This window comes from Macrobrachium nipponense, chromosome 20 (assembly GCF_015104395.2).
Source record: "Macrobrachium nipponense isolate FS-2020 chromosome 20, ASM1510439v2, whole genome shotgun sequence".
NCBI classification, from domain to species: domain Eukaryota; kingdom Metazoa; phylum Arthropoda; class Malacostraca; order Decapoda; family Palaemonidae; genus Macrobrachium; species Macrobrachium nipponense.
In genome coordinates, this window is record NC_061089.1 from 69,610,846 (window position 1) to 69,626,346 (window position 15,501).

Below are 15,501 nucleotides of genomic sequence, written 5' to 3' on the forward strand. Positions count from 1 at the left end.
AAAATTCTATCAAACTATGCTCTCTCATTTGGAATTACAATAGGCAGTAATGATTTTGATAGCTACAGTAATACCTTGTTACAACATCCCATGCATTGGATGGTCTTCCATTTATTTAATTGTGGTCTTGGCCATTAGAGATTTCTTAGGTCATTCCCAAGTTTATCATTAATCTAAGGGTATACTGGATGACCCAGGGAGTCCAGCAATGGGGCTACGTCCAGAAATATTAGTCATGGTGTAATTTTACTTCTCCAATAGACACAAACTGTACTCTAAGAGATCTCTTAGGTCATTCCCAATCTTACAAACATTTCTAAAGTGGTAGATGACCACCTAAAGGCCCCAGTACCTGAGTGATATCCAAAAATATTAATTAATAATAAACCCTTAACAGCCAGGTATCATAGCCCACGAGATCGGCCACGCCCTTGGCATGCTACACGAGCAATCCGAAGCGACAGAGATGACTACGTCGTGATCGTGTGGGACAACATCCAGCCCCAGAAGTTCAAGAACTTCAGAAGCGAGACAGCGAGAATGCCAACGTTCCCTACGATACTCGTCTATCTGCATTACGGAGGGTCTGAGTATGCGGGATAATTCTTTTATAAAGCGAGTTTTATTATTCTCTCTGTGTGGTGGTATTTTTAGGCTTTGTAGTATTGGGTGTTAATGGGAACTTGGTGTCTAATGTCTATTTGAAGGCTTAAAACACTTATTCATATTCAGGCAGCAAATATACCATCTTAAGACTAAAATATTTCGTGATAGTAAATATTTTTGCTGGAGAGAGAGAGAGAGAGAGAGAGAGAGAGAGAGAGAGAGAGAGAGAGAGAGAGAGAGAGAGAGAGAGAGAGAGAGAGGAGAATGTTTCTCATATCCTTTTCATCCAATCGAGGAGATTATTTATCGCGAGAAGTAATATATACTGCACATGACTCACTATTCAGCTGTTTACCTAATTGGTTGCTTTAGACAATATTTTGCCCGAATATTTCTTAGTTGTTCTTTGCTATTGTTCCAAAGTTGCTTTAAAATATGCTGAATTGTACTGTAAAAAAGGCTCCATGTGTAGTCAGACAAGTGCTCACTCTGCCATTAAGCTGTAGGCCTAACAGGTTGCTTTTAAAACTATTTTTTATACCTATTCACTCTATTCACCTGTAGGCCTAACAAATTGCTTCTAAACACATATATTTTATCCTATTCACTCTGCTATTCAGCTTTAGGCCTAACAGATTGCTTTAGACAATCTTTTACTGTATGTTCACGTTTCTTCTTGAATCTGGGGCTTCAGTTTTTCAGCAAGGTGGGGAAATCGACACTGATGACGAAAAACCCACTTCACCAGTGGCACCTAGGCCAACGTGACAGGCTGACATTCCGTGATATTCATATAGTGAACAACCTGTATGGATGTACAGGTCTGTGTAGCACTTATATTTTAGTTATTGGACAGTATTTGACTTTGATATTGCTACATATACTATTTTTATGCAATGCACTCGTCCATAAGATGTAAAGAAAAACCTCCTTATTAGGTACTAAAAACTATTCATGCAATGTACTCGTCCATAAGAAAAAAAACTTAATGGTACTAAATAGTAAATCATTTTCGTGCACTGACAGAGAGGTGGGCCACAGGCTGCCGGAACAAAACCATGGATTGCAAAAATGAAGGCTATTTGGACGAGAGCTGCGTCTGTAGGTGCCCACCTGGAACTAGCGGAGATCGATGCCAACACGTGATAGGAGGAGCTACTATCGTAAGTTTTGTGGCACTATCGTGGGCTCACAACCCTAGGTCTAAGCTTGGGTTAAACTTTCCAAACATTGTAAATAACCGAAATTGTTTTGTAAAGGAGTTACTTATAACTGGAATGTGTCGGTTTAATCTTAACATTAGGCCTAAGCCTAGGTTACGTCATCAAACTTGTTGTATATATAACCAAAATTGCTTCGTAAAGGAGTTCCATATACCTGGAAGGAATCTGGTTAGCCTAGAAGATTGAGGCGAAGATATTTGAAGAATTATGATATTGCGTTGAAGCACAAGGCAGTATTTGTTCAAAGTAAGGTTCTCACGCTATCTTGCAATATATAACGTCCTTTTAAGCAGTTTAAAGTTAGATTTAACGAATTTATTCAACATTTTTCTCTCCATGGCAGCTGAACTACTTTGTGGGGGACATAACAGAGGCGTGTAATATTTCGACCCCTAATTTCCCTAAGCCCTTCCCTTCAGACAGTAAGTAATCTGTAGGTGTTGTGTTGACATTTATATAGACTACATTCACTTAAACCCGTTTGGATTTGGTAAAAGTTTTTCCATGAATCAGTCCTTAAGAGAAGTTGATGACATTCCTAGATAATAGAAAATATGTGATATGATTAAAATGTAATTATGAAATTCCAAACCTTGTTTGTTGGTTATGAATCTCTTGTATAGTGCTATACTGTCTGTGGTCACGAAATTTGTGTGCGGGTTTATTCAGTGTTTACCTGCGTATGTGTTGCAACATGTGGATGCGTTTATTTAAGTTCATAAGTATTCTAAGACTAAAAAAATTGTCTATACCTTTTGCGTAGATTAACACGTGTTTCTATATCTTATATTTCTGTAATTTCTGCATAAATTAAACGCGTTTCCATAATTAAACAAATTCTGCAATTTCTGGTATGAACTTTGACAGGACGATTGGTAGACTCTCTTGAGAGCACTAAATTATCTCCAATTTACTCCCTTTAAGCCACATAGTTATAGCGGTGTACCCTTTCTCACCATATGCTTTACTAATTAACTTTTAAAAAACATAATTTTTTTTAGCCTGGTGTTTGTGGTGGATTCAAGCCAGCCTCTGCCAACAAGTGAAGGTGACTTTCCACACATTTAACTTGATGTACCGTAGCGAAGGTTCCTGCTATTTCGACACTATGGAAATCAGAGACGATGACCCTATCATGCCTGGAAGAGAGTAAGGGCTTGTTTTGAATATTCTAATGGGGTCTAAAGGGATGTTTTTCTTGAATTAAAATATTTGGAATGATCTAACTTTGTTGGTTGGTGTTTTGAAGGGTGAATTAAGTCTGTTACGAGGTTTGGGTAACGTTAGCCATGGCTCTAGGGAATTACCAATGGTATCTTTGCTTAAATTGTCTAAGGTTGATACACTAGAGTAACTAAAATTGTTCAGAATCTGTCTTTAAAGTGTCTCCTAACTTGATTAAAATAAGTTTCAGAACTTCCACAAAGTCTAACTTGTTAAATTTTCTTATTTTCACACACTTAAAACATTATTTTCTTGCCGTACATCAGGTACTGTGGCTGTGAGATCGCAAAGGGGCAGGAATTCAAGTCTCGGAACGGGAGCATCTTCCTGTCCTTCCACGGGAAGTACCAGCAGCAGAGGGGCTTCAACGCCACAGTCGAGTTCATAGATGATGCCGTTTGCATCGAAAGATTCATGACCGGTGTGCAACATTTAGTATCGGCAGATGAAAGATAAAAAGTAAATTTTAAAAGAAGGTGTGTACTCAAAAGATAAAGGACTAAAAAAGGGGTGTACTACCTAGGCCCATGTATAACTAGGCCTAGATTTAGCTAGACCAACAACTTAGGCCTAGGTTGTGAACTAGGCCTAGGGTCCTAGATTGTGAACTAGGCCTAGATGTAGCAAGAATATCTACCTAGACCTTTATGAAAGGTATGAGCCCTGTAACCTATTTCATTTAAGATTAAAATTTCATTGTAATATAGCTTATAAACATTTTTAGATAGTAATTTAAGTGTAAATATGATTTATCGTTTTTACTGTTTTAACTGAATTGCTTAATTTGTTTTAAACAGCTGTCTTTATATTTACATCACAGTCGGAATAAAATTTTTATAAAATCTTTTGTAAGTTTTTCTAACTGAAAAGTTAATTTTTTTTTTTTTAATAAACCTGATCTTTTTGTTTTAAAAAGACATCTCATTGGTTTTATGCTTCAGTAAAGTTTACTTCAAAACTAAAAGAGATGAAATGAAATATGAGAGCAGCCAGGTTGCTTTGTAATAATGTTATATAATGTAAAGAAAAGGTCACAGTGGAAGTTGGTTTAAACTTCAGTAGCAACCAGAACTTAACCAGAGTTATATGGTTCGGCCCTGTAGCTGCCCTTGAGTAACTTTTACTGTACCTACTTTCATATTTTCTTCCTTCCCACCCTCTCCTAACAATCGGTTCATAGGTCTTTCTCCTGTTACACCCTTCAAACCTCTTTGACTGTCAATGTTTCGTCTCAGAATGGCCTCATAGGTCCCAGTGCCTGGCTTTTGGCCTAAATTCTATATTCAATTAAATAAACTATTTAAATGAATTGGGAATTAAAACCTGTGGAAAAAAGCAAAGGAAGAACTCTATACTATCTACTACTGACTGTCTTTTGAACGAGATGTGACGTCATATACGTTCCCCTAGTACGAAGTGTGATTTGTGTAAGATATTGTTTACTAAGACGAACAAGAATTTCTTTGTAGAGTGATTACAATCTTTAATCATAAGTTTGTAAGGCCCCGTCCACACGGCCGAGCTTTGCTTGAGAACTTTGTTTGATGTGACGTCAGAAGCGGAGAAACCGCGGCAAAGTTCTGACTTTTCTCGCTGTTTCTCCGCTTCTGACGTCACATCGGACAGTTCGTCGACCAAAGATCGACCGTGTGGACGGGGCCTAACTGGATCACAATCTTCATTAAAAAGTTTGAAGAGTCATTACAAGCTTGATTCACTCATAAAGGAAAAAAAATGGTAAAAAATGCTTTTAATTTATAAGGAAAATAAGATTTTCTTTGGGGTACTATTTACGTACATTGCCAAAATGGTACAAACGGCTGCATACTTACACATTAATCTATAATTCGTAATGAAAAATCTATAATTCATAATGAAAAATGTCTAGGCCCCGTCCACACGGTCGAGCTTTGGTCGACGAACTTTGTCCGATGTGACGTCAGAAGCGGAGAAACAGCAAGAAAAGTCAGAACTTTGCCGCGGTGTCTCCGCTTCTGACGTCACATCGAACAAAGTTCGTCGAGCAAAGCTCGGCCGTGTGGACGGGGCCTAAGTTGTTCTTGTCTGCGCAAAGTAATCTAATTTGTTAGAATTGATAATGCAAATTTGTATTGCTACCAACAATTTCATACCAGATAGGTTAGACCATCTTTATTGATAGCATATCTTCTGGCACAGGTCAGTCACTTATGCATTTCAGAACAACAATACCCTTCGCCCAGGTGAGGATTACATAGGTGATTTAAAACCATCTGCACTGCGACGCCAAGAGCCTCGAAGCCCACATGGGCCCTCTCTTGACAATTCCACGCCAGAAGGGGGCGGAACCCACTGTATTTCGGCAGGTTTTCGAAGTCCACATTCTCACTGCTGAAGAACATGCAGTCTTCCCTAGAAGCGTAGGATATCGGCAGGAAGGTATCCCAGAAGAGGACGCCAGGGGGCTTCAAAAAGCTTGGGCATTCAGCTGCCACTCGAGGATGGCGTTAGTGTCGTAGGAATATTTCCCAGTGTCGTCGAGTATGTGGGAGATGTGCTCCTTGAACGGGTCTGGGGCTAGCCAGACCACGGTGGTTCGGTCTGCGAGCTCGCTGAGAAGCTGCCGCAAATTGTCCATGACGACCACGCTGCTCAGGTCTATGGCATCCAGCGGCGCCGTCTGGTAGTACTCCGTCAAGAGCCATGCCCCCGTGTTCAGGAGAACGATATCCGGTAAGTCTTCCTTCGGTGAAGCGTTCAGGCGACTTAGTATTTCGAAAGCGCCGACTCTCGTCTTCTGGTGTTCCATAGGCGTGGTTTCTTTCTCCCTGTCTGGCCAAGAAGTTAAATCCAGTTCCCCATACATGCGTTTCATCCAGAAGGAGAAGTGGTCGCTGACCTTCCTAGGGGCGTCTCCCCAGTCGAGGAAAGCCGCCCATTTGAACTCGACGAGGAGACCTGGTACTTTCAGACTTTCCACTCTGAAGTGATGTTTGTATTTGCTCCAGAACTTCATTCCTTTCTCGCCTAGGAACTCCTCCACGCTTAGGACTTCTCCCTGTGAGGTTGCAAGACGGTAAATGGTTGTTTTGGTGGGACAGTTGCTAGGGCAAGAGGTTATTCTTATTGGTCTTACGAAGCAAACCCTATTTGCGACCTGGTCGTCAAAATGCTATTACAGTACTATTTTTACATCTCATTTTTTTGGAGATGGAAGGCTGCAAAACTGTTCATTTAAGCGCAAATGGCAAGAACGTTATTACTCTACAAATACTTAATCCTACATCATGAAAAGTAGCGCCTCTGGCAAGTTTTAACTTTGAAACTATTGTCCAGGTAATGCAGATGTTTCATTTTTACAGAAAACTTATAAACTGAACATTACCTGATCAATATTGACTAAAGACAAGCTTAACTAAGTGGTAACAATCACTCGGGTAGAGACTGTTGCATTAGACCTATTAAATCTTAGGCATACCTCATAAATACTTTTTTCATCTAAAAAAAAGTGTTTTAACCAGTTTTTTTCCTTCATAAACCTTTCTCTAGGTACTGTAAATGGTACATTTTTACAGAAAACTTAAAAGACTAAACATATTACCTGGTCAGTGTTACGTAAAGGTTATATAAATGACTACAATCCCTTCGGTCATGAAACGTATCTACTTTGTAAATACTTGTTTTTACCTAATGAAAAATATTGTTTTTAGCTAGTTTTAATTTTTAAACTGTTCTACAGGTAACGAAAATGCTTCATTTTTACAAATACTTAAAAACTAAAGTTATCTAGGTGACAACAATGCCTTGGATAAAGACTCGCATTAGACCTATAAACTCATAAAATATACATACCACTTAAAAAAAAAACTTTGTCTGTAGGGACTGACTGACCTTATAAGTAGTAATCCTCAGCTGGAGATCCCGCAGGAGGTCAATCATGACCTCGACGTGCTGGCGGATACGAGAATCCCCAACGTACAGGATGTGGATCTGGTTTCGACTGCGGCTCCTGACGCACCTCGTGACGTCATCGGCGACGTACTCCCGAAGACGACAGGGCAGGTGGGGTAGCTGACCTCTTACTTGGGAAAGTCTCCATTTCTTCGTTGAGAGGTTGATGGGAATGTTTTTATTTTTTTTTTTATAAGTAAGATGTTACAAAATATTATAAAAATATATACCTACACTATTTACAAATTACCATGGATTTTTTAAAATTATCATCAACTAGACTTCAAAATATTTTTTTAAAACACTAGGTAATAATTGTAGTATTACTTACAAAATTAATACTGGCTAGTGGCTACTCAAAAACAGTAATTAATGTACTCTGTGAAAATCTTTTCTATTCTTTCTTTGTAATAGCCACCTATCATAACAATATTTGTTCTAAACAAAGGCATCTGTTTCCTCTTTTGTGTAATGTTTCTTGGAATGTTATAGAGTAGGTTGAATGTTACAAGGTCTATATGTTTTGTAGCTCTTTTTAACACTTATCGAAGATCTGTTTTTATTGCTACTGAAGATTGAATGCTATATATAGCTGCTGTTAACATTGTTGTTGAATATATGAAAGTTATATATCTGTTATTCACATTATTATTGAAGTAATCTATATATAAACGCACTTATGAATGTCAGTAAGCTCGTATGTAGGTGTATGTATGTATGTATGTTTCACATTATTATTGAAGTAATCTATACATAAACACTCTTATGGATGTTAGTAAGCTCGTATTTATGTATATGTATGGATGTATTTTTCACATTATTAAAGTAATCTATATATAACCACTTATGGGTGTTAGTAAGCTCGTATGTATGTATGTTTCACATTATTATCGAAGTAATATATATATATATATATATATATATATATATATATATATATATATATATATATATACTTAAACGCGAATGGATGTTAGTAAGCTCGTATGTATGTATATATACCATTTACGACTTAGTGTTTAACAAACAAAATACTGTCTAGTGTTTACCTCTTTTATAGTGAAATTAGCCCCGCCCTCTCTCCCATCCTCAACCCCTTTGATAACCATGGAAGGATTCTCGTAGCCGAGGACTTCGTAGTAAAGTTGCCTCAGGAAGGTCCTGTCCTCCTTAGCGTCGGAAACGGCTCCCACCGTCAGCGCCACCATTTCAGAGGAGTTCCCGCCGACGCCGTGACTCCCAAGTTCGAAGACGTCTCGACAGAGTCTTGAGTCTATTTTTGAGTCAGTTCTCGAGTCACTCGGGCATATTTTGGAGTCATTTTGGCATATTCTTGAGTCGTTGGTATCCAATTCCGTAATGTTCCCTATGAAGTGTCTCTCGTGAGGCCAGAATTGGCCTACGTACAGTATCATGATTATAAAGGGAGATAGGCCCAAGAAAAACTTATGTGATGTCGGTAACCTTACGAGAAAATGCATTTGTAGTAGTAATTCATTCAATATAAAAACCTTTCTCGTAAAAAAAAGAATGTTTGATCACTTACGTCTAAAGAATGTAGCTACGTGTCATTCCAACATTCTGTTTATACGTTTGTTATAATCATAACTGATTTTGAAAATATGGTATCGAAGTTCATTTAAAATTTTTAAACACGAGAATCATTACATCTTTCTCGAACACTTGGTGACTGGAAGACACTTGAGTTTTTCGTTGACTATCTATCCTTTTTTTTGGAAAGCATTCTCACACTTGTTAACCGATTTAATGTCATGCCAGTCAACTAAACAACGAAAAGTCTTCCATTCTAAAGTTTAGAGAGATGAACCTTCCATATTTTTACACGATCTCTTATTTATGTCAATTATTTAAAGACACGTAACTTCTGATGGGCACGGCTGTCACAGACTAGCGCAGATCGGCTGCGGAGGAAAACGGGAAGAATATTTTGAGGAAAAACTCATTAATATCTCCTCAAAGTTCGCGTTAGACATAAAAAAACACGATTTAAAAGATGAATTACGTCTTATATAGTTGCTAAATGTTTTAAAATGCTATTTAAAAGACGATGAGACTATCAAATTTGGAAATTGGGAGCCATGATTTGTAGTCAGTTCCAAAACTTCTCGGAGCGTCGTATATCTAGTCTTAAGGGGACTCTACTATCAATCAACATCCCCCCCCCCCCCCCCCCCAACACCACCGCCCCACCAATTAAATGTACCTCTGACCTTCGGGGATATTTCGAGACAGCCAGTTCTGACATTCCTTTCCATTAAGAGTTCCATTGTAGATGCTAAGATAGCTATGACTTACACGAGAAACGTTGGATGTTAGTAAGGAATCACAGTAATTTTTACCTGTATAGGTCTACGTTCAAAGAAAGAGAGAGAGAGAGAGAAGAGAGAGAGAGAGAGAGAGAGAGAGAGAGAGAAGAGAGAGAGATTCACTTCTACAGGATCTTCCCTATACGCTAGGTACAGTTCTCCCATGCCTGTAGGATATGTTACATGATAATATATAGGGCGCCTCCTTGCCAGGGTCGCCAGAGCTGTATAGTAATGATGGGTCTAAAGTTATGAGAGAGAGAGAGAGAGAGAGAGAGAGAGAGAGAGAGAGAGAGAGAGAGAGAGAGAGAGAGAGAGAGGGGGGGGGGTAACTATACAAAATTATATAGGACGGGAGCATGCTGCGTTTTTACGCATTTAATGTAATTTCCTCCTGTTTGTTATATCAAAGTTAATAAATAAATGCTTTGAGTTACAAGCACACTCGGAGCACTTTGGAAAAAAAAAAGACACAATAAGATGGAATAACCATACTTTAATTAAACGGTAACAACATTGACACACGCTACACAATAAAACATGAAGTAAATAACATGATTATAACAAAAAAAGTGAAAATTAGAAACTATGTTTATCACTGAGCTTCAAAGATCATGAAGTCGATGTTTGGTTTCCCACTGTTGTTAAAGTGTTGTTCTTTTCATTGATGGAGAATGCCATGCAGGGCGGTAAGAGGCAGTCTGGGAGATTCTGTGGGAAATAATAATTAATATAGTTGAATATAGAGAGTAATATACGTTAGGAATAACTTAAAAACCACATGAAATTATCACTGACAAGTGGCTCTGAACACTGCCATCTTGAATAGCCAAGATTTGGATCTATAGGCCTATAGTATAGGGGTGTCGAATTCACTAATATACCTTGGGAATAACTCATTCCTGAAGGGAATTATATATGATAAGTACCTCTGTACCAGCAGGATTCGATCCTAGGCCTAGGTCTATCTAATTTACTATATTTTGAAAATAACTTCCTCCCAAAATGAATTCTAACTATATGGTTCTGAGTCAGCCAATATCCAAACCTAGGCCTAGGTATAGTTTAGAGGGAATGATTAGCAGTTACGCCTATATGTCTATGGAAACTGGCCAAGAGGAAAGATAAATATTATAAAAAGAAATGAAGGAAATGATTAATTCTAATATTACCTCTTCTAGGGAAGAATCCGGGCAAGAATTCAATGCTTCCACCATGACTGTTCGAAACTCGGGCGATGCATCGGCCATGATTTGGAGAATGTTGTGGCTGAAGATGCCTCTCATTCTCTTGAAGTTTATACCGGTCTCTGTGAGCTGAAAAACAAACAAACAAAAAACATTTCAATGATGACATTATCCCATAAAGTTTTCACATGATTTTAATCTTATGTCACGTGGAAGTGAAGTTATTTTAGTACGAGCGCACAAAACTCCCGCCATAAAAAGTAGTATACGTCTATTTGTGTTGAATACTTATGTGTATATACTGTGTATGTATGTCCGTGTATATAGAGGCCTGCTGTGTATGTCTGTGTATATAGAGGCCTACTGTGTATGTCTGTGTATATAGAGGCCTGTACACAAGTATTGGACCAGAGTTATCTTTAAAAAATAAAGTTTTATAGATCTAAATACTGTGTGTGTGTGTCTGTGCACATAGACCTATCAACTTAAGCATAATATACTCACAAGCCCATCCATTGTGTAAGTACAATTCTGAAACGGCAAGAAGAGAGCGAGGTCTTCTTTAGACATCTCGTCTATGATGTAGCCGCCGCCGTCTCTGAAGCTGATGGCTAGAGCTGTCCTGAATTGCTCAAGCTTATTTCCGGTAATGTTGAACTTGTCAGCACAATCTTGGATGAAATCGCGCTCCGTTAGGGAGCTCATCAAAGGCTTCAAGACCTTGAAGCATCTCTGACCTCTGAACCGACACTCGCTGGGAGACAGGTCGCTGCAATATTTAGCTGAGAGAGAGAGAGAGAGAGAGAGAGAGAGAGAGAGAGAGAGAGAGAGAGAGAGAGAGAGAGACTACATTAGTATCATATTGGGCGAATAAGCAGAAGACATGTTAAAACAAATGTTCATAGTCACTTTTACTTTTTGTTTCCTATGCCGTTATGCGATGCCCTCAGGAGATGAGGACGTTTTCACCATCTTTCTGTTATTTTTTTTTTCAAGAATATGACCACCGTGGCATACTTGGCCTTACTAATAAAAAAAAAAATATAGCAATATATATATATGGATGTTTGATAGTACTAGGCCTAACCACAATAGCAAGTTACTGTTTGATAGTATACTATGCCTGACCACAATGGCAAGTATTATGTATATGATTACGTTTGATAATGTCCATGAATTCATAATGGGTCATGAAAGAAAGAAGATAGGTAATAGGTTTACCCTTTTCATCCAATATCCCTCTTGTCTCAAACCATAACAATATCTCCTCTCCAGCCTTCATCATACTACAGTGAAACTCACAAGCAAACTTTCCTAGAAACAAACATACAAATTTTCCCGGCAGTTCAAACATCCCTTTCCCTGACTTTCACAATTTTCCTCATCCGGTTCGGTCCAGCTCGGAATATGTACTCAATACCACCGAAATTTCCCTAGGGTCCACATCCTGGACCACAGGACTCTCTCTCTCTCTCCTGTCAGTTTCACAATCATGGTGAAATGTAGGAAGACCTAAATCAACCACATGACGTTCACTTTCAGATCGGGTCGATACGGTGGCGTCATGCCAATTCAAGACAAGAGAATTAATGATGGTAATGTTTTGGGTATCTATTCGACGTGTTTCTAGACCGAAGTTGGAGCTTTGACCGGTATTACAAGGAGGGAGAGAGAGAGACTAAAAAAATACTAATGAAAGTGAGAGGACTGGTTGATCTGAACACAAAAACTATAGGCCTATAGGCATTACAAAAAGTCTAGGAAATGTTAAAACTTAAGTAATACATATTTTTTATATCTAAAACTGAATTAACATTTAAATTCATAAGTGTTTACAATAAACAAGATAAACACTTAGATGCGTATATTTACATTTAATAGTAATAAGCAAGCGTCAAATAGCACACCCATTTTCAAATTACACTACAAGCAAGAACTCGTCTAAATACAATTTAGACTCGGAGCCAACACACTGAGCTAGTTAATCGACCCTAACTTAAAGAAAAAAAAGTTAATCGACTCTTGTTGATCGCATCCACATCCTTAAAGGCCCAGCTAAGAAATAGATAGTTAAAACCAACTGTAGACACCAATTTTAATGATAAATGACAACTTTAGGACACGACTGTCTTTTACAACTGCACGATTGTTTGGTCTATTTGTCATGAAAGCAGCTATGATTACGGGGAAGAATTAAAGTTAAATTAACGGCGTAAGGTTGATTTCATGATTGAAATCGCCCATTACCCCGAAAATCGTCTTGATAATTGTCGATATTCATAAAAAAAAAATCCATGTAGTTATTGCATCACTTTGAGAAGAAGCGATAAAAAAAAGATCGGTAATGTTTTATCATTTTTACGCGGGCGAATGAGTTGAAATCAACCATTTAGGTTGATTTTTATGATAGAAATCACCCATTACAACAAAATTTATATATATAAACACAACAATAGCGAAAAAATGTAAAATCCAGTATATACTTACTGTATCCCTTCGATGCAGGAGGAGCAGCCGATGCCAAACCAGAAGTACCAAGAAGAAGAAGAAGAAGAAGAAAATTGGGAACAATGACAACAACAACAACAGTAGTCTTCATGGCGCCGTTAAGAGAAGAGGTCGTCCGCTTTCCCTTCTTCCTCCTCCCCCTCGCGTAACTAGTGAGTCCAGGTTATAGCGCCTACCTCTCGCGAAATCAGCGAAATACCTCCTCCTGTGGTTCCGGGGTGTATATATATAGGTTACAGCGGTTAAAGGTAAGCTGGCAACTCGCGAAAACCGGCTTGGTAACTTTTTATTTTGTTTTATTTATTTTTTATCTAGTTGAAACATCGCGCCTTGAGGGAGAACTTGGCAAAACGTTCTTTCGTTTCAGGAAAAATTTGATTTCGTCTTTTGATTTTGTTCTTATTTTTTTCCTCAGTTTTTAGTTTTTTATCATTAGTTTTTTTATAATGTATAGTATTTCTGTATCTCATCTCATGCACATTTATTTTTCCTGTAAGTTATAATCATGTACAGGTCTACTGGTTACAATGGTCGTATTGAATTTAAGTAATTTTATTTTTCCGTACGTTTTTTCTCGTAGTTTTTATAATGTATGTTTGTATAATCCATACACTCATTAATTTTTCTGTAAGTTATACCTAATCATGTATGGGTCTAATACACCTGCTGTTCTTGTTATAGAATTCATCGGTCATTATGACTGTTCCTTCATAATATACGATATAATATACGTATATATATATATATATATATATATATATATATATATATATATATATATATATTATATATATGTGTGTGTGTGTGTAAGGTTTTACAAAACATTCCATCGTTAATGACTAAAAACCATTTGATATACCATCTGCTGTTATACGAGAAATCTATAAAATTCTGATAATCAAAAAAAAGTCTTCAGCTATTGCTTCTGATAAGATTTTAGCATATTTTTTCGAAAAAACGCTGTACTAAGAGCTAATACTTCTTGCGTAAATAATGAAATTAATTAGATACTATAAATTTTGGAAGGCTATCAGGGGTGTGTACTACCCTGTATGATTCAAGTTCATGTATATAGGTCATAGAGCAGTTAAGTTGTTAACTCCTTAAAAAGGTAACGACAGTCTCTTGCGAGATCGTTCTGTTGTAAGTGCAATTAACAACAATCGGTGGTTTTAAGACTTCCGGACCGTTGCCAAATTTCTTACTCCCCCCTATCACAGCACAACCCTTCCGCCACCTCCTTGCCTGCGTCTTGGTAACTTGAATGCTTCCATTATTGAAATTTAATTTATTTCTTCTTGCTTGTTGGTAAGAATCGTTATGTTACTCTCTCTCTCTCTCTCATCTTCTCTCTCTCTCTCTCTCTCTCTCTCTCTCTCTCTCTCTCTCTCTATATATATATATATATATATATATATATATATATATATATATATATATATATATATAATATATATATATATATATATATATATATATATATATATATATATATATATATATAGATATATAGATATATTATATATATATATATATGAGAGAGAGAGATAGAGATTGTTTACGTTCGCTAATGTACCTTAATCCAAGGGGAAAACCCGTTTTATTCAGTGTCTGCTTATCATTTGAGTCGAACTTTATATTTTATTTCCTTCTTCCAAAGACACAGAAAGATTCTTGGAACAAATTAAACTTTATCCTAAAAAATGCAGAAGAAAAGACGCAGAAAGATTCTTGGAACAAAATAACGATTGTACAAAAAAGCAGTGTTAGACGTACAAAAGTAGCATTTGATTTTTTTTCTTGCCGGGTAATGGCAGGGTTGAACAGCAATCCAATGTGTCCTGAAGAAGCCTCAGGCTTAACTGTCACCGAGGAAAAAATATCCTTGGATCATCATCGATTGTGTATGATGCACAGCTTTTGTGTATAGTCCTATTTTAACATTTCACATCAGTTACGCATATTTACAGGCCTGTTTTAACATCTCATCAATATTAACGATTAATAGGCATATTCCAGCATTTTAAATCAATGGCTGTTGTTATAGCCCGTTTCAACAAATTCACATCAATGACGGTTTTTCCTAGGCCTGCGGTATTTCACGTTAATGACCGTTAATAGGCATAAGAGAAGTTAACACTTAACATCAATGACGGTTGATCCTAGGCCAACATCAATGTCGGTTGTTCCTAGGCCTACGGTATTTCACGTTAATGACCGTTAATAGGCATAATTTAACACTTGACACCAATGACGGTTGTTTAAAAGAATGTAAACATGGTTATTTATAAGCCTAGTACAATATATCATATTAATGACGGTTAATAGCCTCCAGCTTTTTACATCAGTAGTGGTTGTTTATTTCAATAGTTTACGTTACTGATGGTTGTTATGGACCTATTTCGACATTTTACATCAGTGACTGTTTCTGTAGGCATATTTCAACAGTTCGTGTTAATTGCAGTTTTTATAGGTCTACAACATTTCTCGTAACTG

General features: G+C 37.3%; 2 long non-coding RNA genes and 1 pseudogene across 2 annotated transcripts; 1 reads left to right on the top strand and 2 right to left on the bottom strand.

The window, feature by feature from the left end:
* The first annotated feature begins 2,170 nt into the window (after positions 1 to 2,170).
* LOC135221273 (uncharacterized) lies at positions 2,171 to 3,897 on the top strand. The gene is made up of 3 exons (XR_010315897.1): positions 2,171 to 2,251; positions 2,831 to 2,978; positions 3,320 to 3,897. It is a non-coding gene; the product is annotated as an uncharacterized LOC135221273 (long non-coding RNA).
* A 1,193-nt stretch (positions 3,898 to 5,090) lies between these two features.
* Positions 5,091 to 9,152, bottom strand: LOC135221280 (uncharacterized; annotated as a pseudogene).
* A 634-nt stretch (positions 9,153 to 9,786) lies between these two features.
* On the bottom strand, positions 9,787 to 13,191 carry LOC135194989 (uncharacterized). Its single transcript, XR_010310045.1, has 4 exons — positions 12,985 to 13,191; positions 11,002 to 11,279; positions 10,483 to 10,626; positions 9,787 to 10,021 (listed from the first exon to the last, which is right to left on the bottom strand). It is a non-coding gene; the product is annotated as an uncharacterized LOC135194989 (long non-coding RNA).
* Between the last annotated feature and the right edge of the window lie 2,310 nt (positions 13,192 to 15,501).